Source organism: Somniosus microcephalus, chromosome 12 (assembly GCF_052327205.1).
Source record: "Somniosus microcephalus isolate GS21.2 chromosome 12, FLI_Smic_1.0, whole genome shotgun sequence".
NCBI lineage: Eukaryota > Metazoa > Chordata > Chondrichthyes > Squaliformes > Somniosidae > Somniosus > Somniosus microcephalus.
The window spans coordinates 83590197-83602701 of NC_140998.1; the positions used below are offsets into that span (position 1 = coordinate 83590197).

The 12505-nt window shown below is 46.7% G+C and overlaps 1 long non-coding RNA gene across 1 annotated transcript; it reads left to right on the forward strand.

The window, feature by feature from the left end:
• The first annotated feature begins 956 nt into the window (after nucleotides 1-956).
• Nucleotides 957-4501, forward strand: LOC147109364 (uncharacterized). Its single transcript, XR_015080425.1, has 2 exons — nucleotides 957-1922; nucleotides 2508-4501. It is a non-coding gene; the product is annotated as an uncharacterized LOC147109364 (long non-coding RNA).
• The last annotated feature ends 8004 nt before the right edge of the window (nucleotides 4502-12505 follow it).

Below are 12505 nucleotides of genomic sequence, written 5' to 3' on the forward strand. Positions count from 1 at the left end.
AATAGTCAAACAAATAGAATGGCCACTATCTGTTGGAGAGAGGTGCTAACTACAGTTATGATGGTTCAGGAAATGGGATAGACGTATCGATGGATGCAATTGGCTCTTCAGGGGACAAGAATGCAGTCTGCAGTTTTCTTGATCCTTGGGTTTTAAAAGAAGAAGCAAATCTGCAGTTTAAGTTGTAGGGTCAAAACTAGGAGTCACGCTGAAGGAGTGTGGAGTCAAGGCAACGGAGGAAGGGGCGGCTTTACGGGTGACTGGCGAACGGGACATTTTGGTCGTACCCAGAATAGGAGTGTGGGTAATATCAATTCTTGCACTATTCTGTAAACTATTGCTTAAATACTTGCATGTATTGATCTTTTACTTGTTGACAAAATAGACACTATAAACCGTATTGGTGTCAGTCTCGAGCCAGTTGACCTTTCCTCCGCAAATTAAGAAGGCACAAACTGGCGAGCCAGCGTAGGAGACTGACGAATAGCGGTTTCGTTGTTCTCAAGTTAAATTCCAGGATTGACCTATTCGGCCAGAAAGTCAGTTTGGAAAGGGAACCCTTTGGGAAGTGTGGGAGACACGCGTCTCAAGAAGGTCTGTGTGTGTGACCAACTTGACTGATGTTGAGAAGGCTTTGCTTAAGATATTGGAGAAGTCTATGTGACCGATCTGATCTCCGTTCTTATGAGCGACGAGCGAAAAACTTACAGAAAGGCTGAGTTTCATTCAGAAACAGGTAGATGATAAAACGATTAAGTTAGACAAGGGTAGAAATTGTTGTTCTTCGCCGTTCACTTTTGTGCACACAGGAGTGATTGAATAGTTGAGGAACAGGAAGGAAAAGAGAAACAACTAAAAGTGAAACAATTAATTGAGCAGCATTAAAAGGAAAGAGAACTATTAGAACAATGAAATGCAGATCTGAATTGCATGATTTAGCAGTTACAGTCAGGAGTTGCCATCGCCGCCGCGCAGGGGCTCGGGACGCAGCAGGTGAAGGAGACCATTAGGGAGTTAGAACAGATTAACAATAATCTCAGGGGGAAATTAGAGGACACCCGTGGTGCCCGCCATGAAATGGTCAATCGACCGGGAGGCGGACCATACTAAATGTCGGTTATGAACTTACGGGATACAGGGCAAATTGGAACAAGTAGCCCGAGTGTCAGCTTTTATTACAAGGGGTCCGGGAGATGGGGCAGATTGGGATAAGTTTAATAGAAAGACAGCCTGTTCCGATGACCCAGGTTGTGGAGTTTGTGAACCATGGTCAAGACCAGTTAACGTTGGAACTATCCGGGCTAGTGGCGCCCAAGCCGCTGCAGGTGGAGCTGCTGGGCCGGTCACCACAAGTGTGGTAACAGCCCCTCTGACACCTGAAGCTGCACAGGCTTTAATCAGGGAATTAGGACCCATTAAAGACGGTGATGACCCGATAACAACCCCCAGGGCGTGGGGAGATTTTAGACGACACCGCACTGAATTGGAAGATGTTGATCTTAAACAGGTCCTATTAGCTGCCCTGGCCATGGGAATGAAGCGGTGCATTCCGACAGCAGCTATGTGACCCGGTGCCCATTCACAGAAATTGTCGACATTCTGAGAATAGTTGAGCTGATGGCTCTCCGCTCCCAGACGCTCCAAGGACCCAAGCAGCACCCAGCGGCTTTTGGCAATCGACTGCCGGACCTCTAGGCGAGGACCCAGCCCACGATTCCGCCAGGAAGAAATGCAGTGGCCCCGGGATGATGTCCTGTTTAAACAAATGTTGCTAAGTCAGTTGCAACCACCAGTCCGAATGACATTGCCGTCTGGCCCACTCGCGCGCCAAGCAATGCTGAGTTCGCGGAAGACGCCGATTTGCGCATGCGCGGAAAAGCCCGCCGATTGCAATGTGGAACAATTGAATGGTCGCGTTGAAGGTACATTTCCCAAAGTGCGTCTCCCTCCTGCAATCCGGCCGTCCGGGCTCTTTTTTATTTGCACATCCAAATTAATACTATAACTGGGAAGGGTTCGTACTGCCAAAAAAAACAAGGAGGGAAGATTTTTTTTTAATAAATAGAAAAATACGCAAGATGCAGTTTGCAAAATGAATTGGGGTGAAAGGATAAGGAACGCAACAGGACTGCATGAAAGTGATCTGGAAGGTGGGAATGAGAGAGAGAGCATTGTATTTCATTAGCAGCCATCTCAGCACTGTAACCGTGGTTTTTTTTACAGAGGGGGTGAGAGGGAGAGAGATTTAAATGTATTAATTAATGTGCATTGGATCGATGTGTGTTTCCTCCTGAGCCGCTTTAAAAATATATCAGCACCATCGCAGTTATAACACCATCATCACCATCGTGGCCTGAGGACAGTCACTGCAAATAAAAGAGGCTAGATCCTAAGCCAATAAGCAAGCAATAAAAATATATTGTGTGGCGGTACCACCGGTTGTCCCTTACATTGAGATACATAATTCCCTTTAACTTACCTTTAAATGTATCTGTTACTGCACTCAGGCTTCATTCCTGTACTCTGCGTGATGACGTCATGACATCAGAGCTTGGAACCCTCTGGCAGTTGAGCTCGGAACCTGCTGGCAGTTGAGCTCGGAAACTTCTAGTCAGTCCTCATGGTGTCCCCGCTGGGGAAAGACCTACACCACGGTGCTCCTACAGTCAGCCATCTTACCTGCTACCTTACCTGTTGTATTTAACCTGTTCCTGTAAATAAACAACTTATTTATAGTTCGTCGAAGTCGAACTTGATTATTTAGTGTGATGCACACGAATCTACATTGGTGACCCAACGACATGAGTACGGGAGCTCATCAATTCCAACACTACAATTGGTGAACCCGTATCCGTGAACGATTTTCACGGTAGCAACGCGCGCCTGAACCTCGTCTTCCCACAAGACGACCGACGAACAACCATGGAACAGCAACCGCCTAACACCGATTCCTCCAAAGGCGACCCCGTCTTTGCGAACGTATTCGCAAGGTAAGCGCAGTCTGGAGCAGATCCCGTTTGACACGGACAAAACTCAACCGGACCCCATTTTTTTGTGAGCAATTTTCACAAAAGAAGCACGCCATGGAAGCACCAGCCGTTTTGCTGTCGCTACCGCAATCCAGGGAGCCACAGTCTCCCTCGTGCTTTATAAAGGTAGAAGCCCTGTTTGACGAGAACATTGAATCAGCGCCGACCACGCACTTGCTTACGGTCCCCGTACTCATCTTTCCTACTGCCACACGGATCGTCCGCCTCTACGTCCAAAGCAACAGCAAGTATACATCTCTCCAAGCGCGTGGTACAGCATGTTCGGGCCCACAAAATCGGAGCGCGCCCTGCGGGGATACCACGAGGACTCACCCCCACGAAACACGAGGACGCACTCCTCGCGCACGAGGACCCATCCCTTGCAAACCACGAGGACCTATCCCTCATGAAAAACGAAGACTCCTTCCCCGCCGACGACGCACCAGCCCGTCATCCTGCTGGTTGTGTTACCTACTACAAGTTTCGGCGTGAACGAAAAGCGTTGCTGCCCTCACGGCTGTTTTCTCCTAAATCTACAACAACTACAAGTGTTGCCGCCCTCCAGGCAGAGTTTACCCCTCTCGAAAGCAACAACAACCTGGACCGTTGCCGCCCTTTTCTCCAATTTTCCCTTTAACAAACACAAACGTCTACTGAAGCTGCACACATAGAGGACGGGTCCAACGGGCATCCTGCAGCCGCGATCAGCCACGTGAAAGTTGCTGGCCTCACCGATCGCTGGTCAACGCAGTAACTCTTCACCCTCTGTTGTGTTAACGTCGTAGCACTATGGCACGCACCGTTCCGCGTGTTCCAGCCTCCCTGAAGGTTTTGCTCACCTGTCAGCGAGTTCACCGACCTCGCCTGTCAAGTCCTTCTGGATCGCCTGTCGGCATTCCTGCAGATTTCGTCAGAACAAGGACTTGTTCCAACATCAACAGAGTCATCGCCCGACCTGCCCGTCACTCTGACAAGGCCTGCTGTTTCGCACGTTTCCATGTTCCTTCGCCTGACCGATACGTTTTATTCACCATGACGTACGTAAGGATCAGCTTACCTCGCCCGCCAAGTCGAGACAGCACAACTGCCGAGACCACCAGCTCGTCAGACCATCTCATCCTTGGACTTTCGTTAAAGTGAATTCTGGGGGGCCTATGTGGCGGTACCACCGGTTGTCCCTTACATTGAGATACATGATTCCCTTTAACTTACCTTTAAATGTATCTGTTACTGCACTCAGGCTTCATTCCTGTACTCTGCGTGATAACGTCATGGCGTCAGAGCTTGGAACCCTCTGGCAGTTGAGCTCAGAACCTGCTGGCAGTTGAGCTCGGAAACTTCTAGTCAGTCCTCATGGCGTCCCCGCTGGGGAAAGACCTACACCACGGTGCTCCTACAGTCAGCCATCTTACCTGCTACCTTACCTGTTGTATTTAACCTGTTCCTGTAAATAAACAATTATTTATAGTTCGTCGAACTCGATTATTTAGTGGCGATGCACACGAATCGCTACAATTGCGCGTTTATAACTAGAGGGCTGAGTAACTGTTTTATGGAAATTAGATCCACGCTTGCATAAATCCTTTTTTACTTTTTGTGATCAGAGGTGCAAGGCGCCTATTATTTATTAGTTCATGGGATGTGGGTGTTGCTGGCAAGGCCAGTATTTATTGCCCAGCCCTAATTGCCTTTGAGAAGGTGGTGGTAAGCCGCCTTCTTGAACCGCTGCAGTGCATGTGGTGAAGGTACTCCCACAGTGCTGTTAGGGAGGGAATTCCAGGATTTAGACCCAGTGACGATGAAGGAACGGCGATATATTTCCAAGTCAGGATGGTGTGTGACTTGGAGGAGAACTTAGAGGTAGTGGTGTTCCCATGTACCTGCTGCCCTTGTCCTTCTAGGTGTCTACTAGGATTGTCCTTACACCCTTGAACAATGGTGTCACATTTGCCACTTTCCAATCCTCAAGCAGTGCCCCCGTATCTAGGGAAGATTGGAAAATTATGGCAAGTCCTTCCGCTATCTGCTCCACCAATTCCCTTAGCAACCTGGGATGCAAGCCATCTGGACCAGGCGACTTATCCATTCTAAGCATACCCAACCTTTCTAGTACATCCTGTCCCATCAATTTTCACCCCTTCCATTGCTTCTACCTTTTCCACTTCTACCGATATTTTGTCAGCATCCACCTCCTTAGTAAAAACCGATACAAAGTACTCGTTGGGTATTCTAGCCTTGCCCTGCACCTCTAAGCATATATCACCTTCTTTGTCTCTAATAGGCCCCACCCTGCCTCTTACTACCCGCTTACTGTTTACATGCCGGTAGAAGATTTTTGGGTTCCCTTTTATGTTAACTGCCATTCTACTCTCATATTCTCTCTTTGCCAATCTTATTTTCATCTTGACATCCCCTCTTAACTTACTGTATTTTGTCTGGTTCTCCCTTGAAGAATTCACCTGACATGCATCATACACCCTCTTTTTTTGTTTCATCATCATCTTTATCTCCCTTGTCATCCAAGGAGCCCTTGCATTGGTTCCCCTACCCTTCCCTCTTTAACATCAGTGGTGGGTAAAGTTTTAACATCAGTGGTGGGTACAGTTTTAGAAACAATAATCAAGGAAAAAATTAACGGGTACTTGGAGAGGTTTAAGTTAATTAAGGAGAGCCAACACAGATTTGTAAAAGGCTGATGGTGTTTGACTAATCCAATTGAATTTTTTGATGAAGTAACAGAGAGGATTGATGAAGGGAATGCAATGGATGTTGTCTATATGGATTTTCAGAAGGCGTTTGACAAAGTACCACATAGAAGGCTGGTTAACAAAATTGAGGCTCATGGAATAGATGGGTCAGTGGCAGCTTGGATAAGGAATTGGCTTAAGGACAGAAAACAGCGAGTTGTGGTAAATGGCTGTTTTCAGACTGGAGGATGGTAGACAGTGGTGTTCCCCAAGGGTCAGTGCTGGGGCCACTGCTTTTTTTATATATATAAATGACCTGGATATTGGAATACAGAGTAGAATTTCTAAATTTGCCGATGACACCAAACTTGGGGGAGTGGCAAACAGTGATGATGCAACAGGACATAGAAAGGCTAGCAGAATGGGCAGACAAGTGGAAGATGGAATTTAATAAAGAGAAGTGTGAGTTGATGCATTTTGGCAGAAGAAATAGGGAGAGGCAATATAGACTTAATGTCACAGTTTTAAAGAGTGTGCAGGGACAGAGGGACCTGGGAGTTAATTTGCATAGGTCCCTGAAGGTGGCAGGTCATATTGAGAGAGTGGTTAGCAAAACATATGGGATCTTGGGCTTCATAAACAGATGTATTGAGTACAAAAGTAGAGAACCTTTATAAAGTGCTGGTTAGGCCACAATTGGAGTATTGTGTCCAGTTCTGGTCACCACACTTTAGGAAGGATGTGATGGCCCTTGAGAGGGTGCAGAGGAGATTTACCGGAATGGTTCTGGGGATGGGGGATCTTAGCTACAAGGACAGGTTGGAGAATCTGGATTTGTTTTCATTAGAGCAAAGGAGGTTGAGGGGTGATTTGATAGAGGTGTACAAGATTATGACGGGTTTGGATAGGCTAGACGGGGAAAGGCTGTTCCCACTAGTTGATGGTACAAGGACTAGGGGACACAGATTTAAGGTTTTGGGCAAGAGGTACAGGAGGGAAGTGAGGAAAAACCTTTTTACGCAGTGAGTGGTGATGACTTTGAATTCGCTGCCGATGGAAGTGGTGGAAGCGGAGACACTCAATGTTTTCAAGGGGAGACTGGATAGGCACTCGAGGGAAATAAACTTGCAGGGCTACGGGGATAGAGCAGGGGAATGGGATTGATTGGATTGCACTACAGAGAGCCGGCATGGACTCAATAGGCCGAATGGCCTTCTTCTGAGCCGTTATGACTCTATGGCAGAGGTCGCTGGTTTGGGAGGTGCTGCCGAAGTGCATCTTGTAGATGGTACACACTGCAGCCACAGTACGCCGGTGGTGGAGGGAGTGAATGTTCAAGGTGGTGGATGGGGTGCCAATCAAGTGGGCTGCTTTGTCTCAGATGGTGACGAGCTTCTTGAGTGTTGTTGGAGCTGCACTCATCCTGACTTGTGCCTTGTAGATGGTGGAAAGGCTTTGGGGAATCGGGGTGAGACACTTGCCGCAGAATACCCAGCCTCTGACCTGCTCTTGTTGCCACAGTATTTATGTGGCTGGTCCAGTTAAGTTTCTGGTCAATGGTGACGCCCCAGGATATTGATGGTGGGTGATTCGGCAATGGTAATGCCGTAGAATGTTAAGGGGCGGTGGTTAAACGCTCACTTGTTGGAGATAGTCATTGCCTAGCACTTGTGTGGCGCAAATGTTACCTGCCACTTATCAGCCCAAGCCTGAATGTCGTCCAGGTCTTGCTGCATGTGGGCATGGACTGCTTCATTATCTGAGGAGTTGTGAATGGCACTGAACATTGTGCAGTCATAAGTGAACATCCCCACTTTTGACCTTATGATGGAGGGAAGATCATTGATGAAGCAGCTTAAGATGGTTGGGCTTAGGACACTGCCCTGAGGAACTCCTGCAGCGAAGTCCTGGGGCTGTGATGATTGACCTCCAACCACCACAACCATCTTCCTTTGTGTTAGGTATGACTCCAGCCAGTGCAGAGTTTTCCCCCCGATTCCCATTGACTTCAGTTTTACTAGGGCTCCTTGATGCTACACTCGGTCAAATGCTGCCTTGATGTCAAGGGCAGTCACTCTCACCTCACCTCTGGAATTCACTCGTGTCGATGTTTGGACCAAGGCTGTAATGAGATCTGGAGCCGAGTGGTCCTGGCGGAACCAAACTGGGCATCAGTCAGCAGGTTATTGGTGAGTAAGTGCTGCTTAATAGCACTGTTAACGACACCTTCCATCACTTTGCTGATAATTGAGAGTAGACTGATGGGTCGGTAATTGACCGGATTGGATTCATCCTGCTTTTTGTGGACAGGGCATACCTGGGCAGTTTTCCGCATTGTCGGATAGGTGCCAGTGTTATAGCTATACTGGAACAGCTTGGCTAGAGGTGCGGCTAGTTCTGGAGCACAAGTCTTCAGCACGACAGCCAGGATGTTTCTTATGTTCTTATGTAAGTAATCGGTTAGTGACAGCTGAATGCACTTCCTGTCTGGGAGCAAAGGTCAGCGAGGGGTCAGGTTGGGAAAAAAATAGCAACTCATTATTTCTGTACCAAATCTCATGATTTTTAAGATTTTGTCTCCTGATTAATGAGATGGTGGGATTGGCATTACTGGCATTGGGAGTGTCGATCTCTAAAAACAGTACCTGGGCAGCCATTAATATATGCACCCTTCAGGCATGGGTGAGTCACTAACAAAATGAGTCCAACATGTTACAACTGTTTTAAGGGAGGACATTTTGTGTCCTAAGAGAGGGCTTTAAACTAACTAGTGGGGGGGAGGTTCCTAGAGAGCAAATAATAAAAATGACAACAGAGAAGGTCATAGACTTAGGTAGCAGTGGGGAAATTAAAAACCAGAGTGTGTCAGGAAGGGGCAGAAGGTATGGAGTAAAAGGTAAAGTAATAAAAAGGGCAAAAGCAGGAACTAAGTGTCACAAAACATCTTTGAAAGTTCTCTATCTGAATGCACGTAGCATTCATAACAAAATAGATGAGTTAATGGCACAAATAACTACATATGGGTATGATCTTGTGGCCATTACAGAAACATGGCTGCAGGGTGACAATGCCTGGGAATTAAACATACCAGGTTATTTAACGATCAGGAAGGACAGGCAGGAAGGAAGAGGAGGTGGGGTGGCTATGTTAATAAAGGAAGGAATCACTGTAATACAGAGAAATGATATTGGGTCAAAAGATCAGGATAATGAAACAGTTTGGGTGGAGGTAAGGAATAATAAGGGGAAAAAACACTAGTGGGCGTAGTCTATAGGCCTCCGAACAGTGGCAACTCTGTTGGACGGAGTATCAATCAGGAAATAGTTGAGGCTTGTAATAAGGGAACATCTATAATTATGGGGGATTTTAACTATCATATTAATTGGACAAATCAAATTGGGCAGGGCTGCCTTGAGGATGAGTTCATTGAGTGTATTAGGGATGGGTTTCTTGAGCAGTATGTAACTGAACCGACCAGGGGGCAAGCAACCTTAGATCTGGTCCTGTGTAACGAGACAGGATTAATTAAAAATGTCCTAGTAAAGGATCCCCTTGGAATGAGTGATCATAACATGGTTGAATTCCATATTCAATTAGAGGGTGAGAAGGTTGGATCTCAAACAAGCGTGCTAAGCTTGAATAAAGGAGACTATGAAGGTATGAGAGTGGAATTGAGTAGAGTGGATTGGGAAAATAGATTAAAGGGTAAGACGATACATGATCAGTGGTGTACATTTAAGGAGTTATTTTACAACTTCCCAAAAAAAAATATTCCACTGAGAAGAAAAGAGTGTAAAAGAAAAGACAGCCATCCGTGGCTAAGTAAAGAAATTAAGGATAGTATTCAACTAAAAACAAGGGCATATAAGGTAGCCAAATCTAGTGGGAGGATAGAGGATTGGGAAAACTTTAAAAGACAGCAAAAAATAACAAAAAGATTGATTAAGAAAGGGCAGATAGATTATGAAAGTAAATTAGCAAAAAATATAAAAACAGATAGTAAGAGTTTTTATAGTTATATAAAAAGAAAAAGGGTGGCTAAAGTAAATGTTGGTCCCTTAGAGGATGAGACCGGGAAATTAATGGTGAGAAATATGGAGATGGCAAAAACACTAAATGAATATTTTGTATCAGTCTTTACAGTAGAAGACACTAAGAATATCCCAACACTGGACAAACAGGGGGCTATAGGGGGGGAGGTGCTAAACACGATCAAAATCACTAAGGAAGTGGTACTCGGTAAAATAATGGGACTCAAGGCGGATAAATCACCTGGACCTGATGGCTTACATCCTAGGGTCTTGAGGGAAGTGGCGGTAGGGATTGTGGATGCATTGGTAATAATTTTCCAAAACTCCCTGGACTCGGCAAAGGTCCCGGCAGACTGGAAAACTGCTAATGTAACACCCTTATTTAAAAAGGGCAGTAGACAGAAGGCTGGAAACTATAGACCGGCTAGCCTAACATCTGTGGTAGGTAAAATTTTGGAGTCCATTATTAAGGAGACAGTAACAGGACATTTGGATAATCATAATTTAATAGGACAAAGTCAGCATGGCTTTATGAAGGGGAAGTCATGTTTGACAAATTTGCTGGAGTTCTTTGAGGAAGTAACATATAGGGTGGATAAAGGGGAACCAGTGGACGTAGTGTATTTAGACTTCCAAAAGGCATTTGACAAGGTGCCACACAAAAGATTATTGCTTAAGATAAAAAATCACGGGATTGGGGGTAATATTCTGGCATGGATAGAGGATTGGCTATCTAACAGAAGGCAGAGAGTTGGGATAAATGGTTCATTCTCAGAATGGCAATCAGTAACTAGTGGTGTTCCGCAGGGGTCAGTGCTGGGTCCCCAACTCTTTACAATCTATATTAATGATTTGGAGGAGGGTACCGAGTGTAACATATCAAAGTTTGCAGATGATACTTGATGGGCCTTCAATAACCACAAAACTAGAAGTTATAGACTTAAACAAGTTGGCTTTTAATCACTAAGATCAGAGCTAACATCTCAACACGCCGACTGGTTCACAGGAATGAGTCATACAGATCCTGGGATCTTTATGTAAGAGAAGTCAGGGGCGGAGCCAAGAGCCAAGACCTGGAACCTCCCAGGTTAGTCGGGAAAGAGGAAGTGAAACTATACACAGTGGGGGAGGGTAATATACATGAGTGCAAAACGAATACAGGACCAAGACAAACAGATTTCATTACATTCACCCCTTCTATAGATTTAGTACATCGGGGTGATGTTTCTTAAGAGTTGGTATAAGTGAGTCTGTCAGGAGGTTTTGCAGTTCTCAGTGATCGTCGCAAAGCCGGTTGGGGTGCCTCTAGGGGAGTGGATTCTGGTTCCTCCGCTGTCCGGGCCTCCGCAGTGTCTTCCAGGTTAAAGTTGGGTATTGATACCTCTGGGCGTCCTGTCTCTTTGTAGTGTAGGTCTTCATCGGGTAGTCTCCCATCGTTCTCTCCGCTCCCCGAGGGAGCGAGGTCTTTTATGGAAACAGTGTCCTCTCGCCCGTCAGAGTATTCGATATAGGCGTACTGAGGGTTTGCATGGAGGAGCTGTACCTTTTCCACAAGGGGGTCCGTTTTATGGCCTCTCACGTGCTTCCGCAATAGTACTGTCCCCGGAGATGTCAGCCACGCGGGTAGAGATATGCCCGAGGTGGATTTCCGGGGGGAAACGAACATCTTTTCGTGAGGGGTAGCGTTAGTGGCAGTACATAACAGAGACCTTATGGAGTGGAGCACGTCTGGGAGGACTTCCTGCCAGCGGGAGATCAGAAGGCCTTTTGACTTTAAGGCTAACGTGACAGCCTTCCAAACAGTAGCATTCTCCCTTTCCACTTGCCCATTACCCCGGGGGTTGTAGCTAGTGGTTCTGCTAGTGGCTATCCCCTTCGAGAGTAAGAACTGGCACAGCTCGTCACTCATGAATGACGTCCCCCTATCGCTGTGTATGTAGTTCGGCATGCCAAACATGCAGAATAGATTACAGAGACACTTGATGACCGTGGCACTGGTCATGTCTGGGCAGGGAATGGCGAAGGGGAAGCAGGAATATTCATCAATGATATTGAGGAAGTATACGTTATGGTCGGCAGAGGGAAGGGGTCCCTTGAAGTCCAGACTTAGGCGCTCAAATGGCCATGTGGCTTTGATAAGGTGTGCACGGTCAGGACTGTAGAAACGAGGCTTGCATTCCGCACAGATGCGGCAGGCTCTGGTCATTGCCCTGACCTCCTCGATGGAGTGGGGCAGATTGCGGGACTTTATAAAATGGTATAGTCGGGTGACCCCTGGGTGACAGAGGTCGTTGTGGAGACCCTGTAATTTGTCCGTATGAATGCTGGCACACATTCCCCGCGATAGCGCGTCTGGGGGTTCATTAAGGGCTCCCGGCCTGTACATAATATCATAGTCGAACGTGGATAGTTCGATCCTCCACCTGAGTATTTTGTCATTCTTGATTTTCCCCCTTTGTTTGTTATTAAACATGAAAGCCACCGACTGCTGGCCGGTGAGCAGGGTGAAACGTTTGCCAGCTAGGTAGTGTCTCCAGTGCCGCACTGCCTCCACTATAGCCTGTGCCTCCTTCTCGACAGAAGAGTGCCTGATTTCAGGTCCCTGAAGGGTTCGGGAGAAGAAGGCCACAGGTCTCCCAGCCTGATTGAGGGTCGCAGCTAAGGCAAAGTCTGACGCATCGCTTTTGACTTGAAAGGGAATGCATTCGTCCACTGCACACACTGCAGCCCTTTCAATGTCCTGTTTAATACTGGTGAA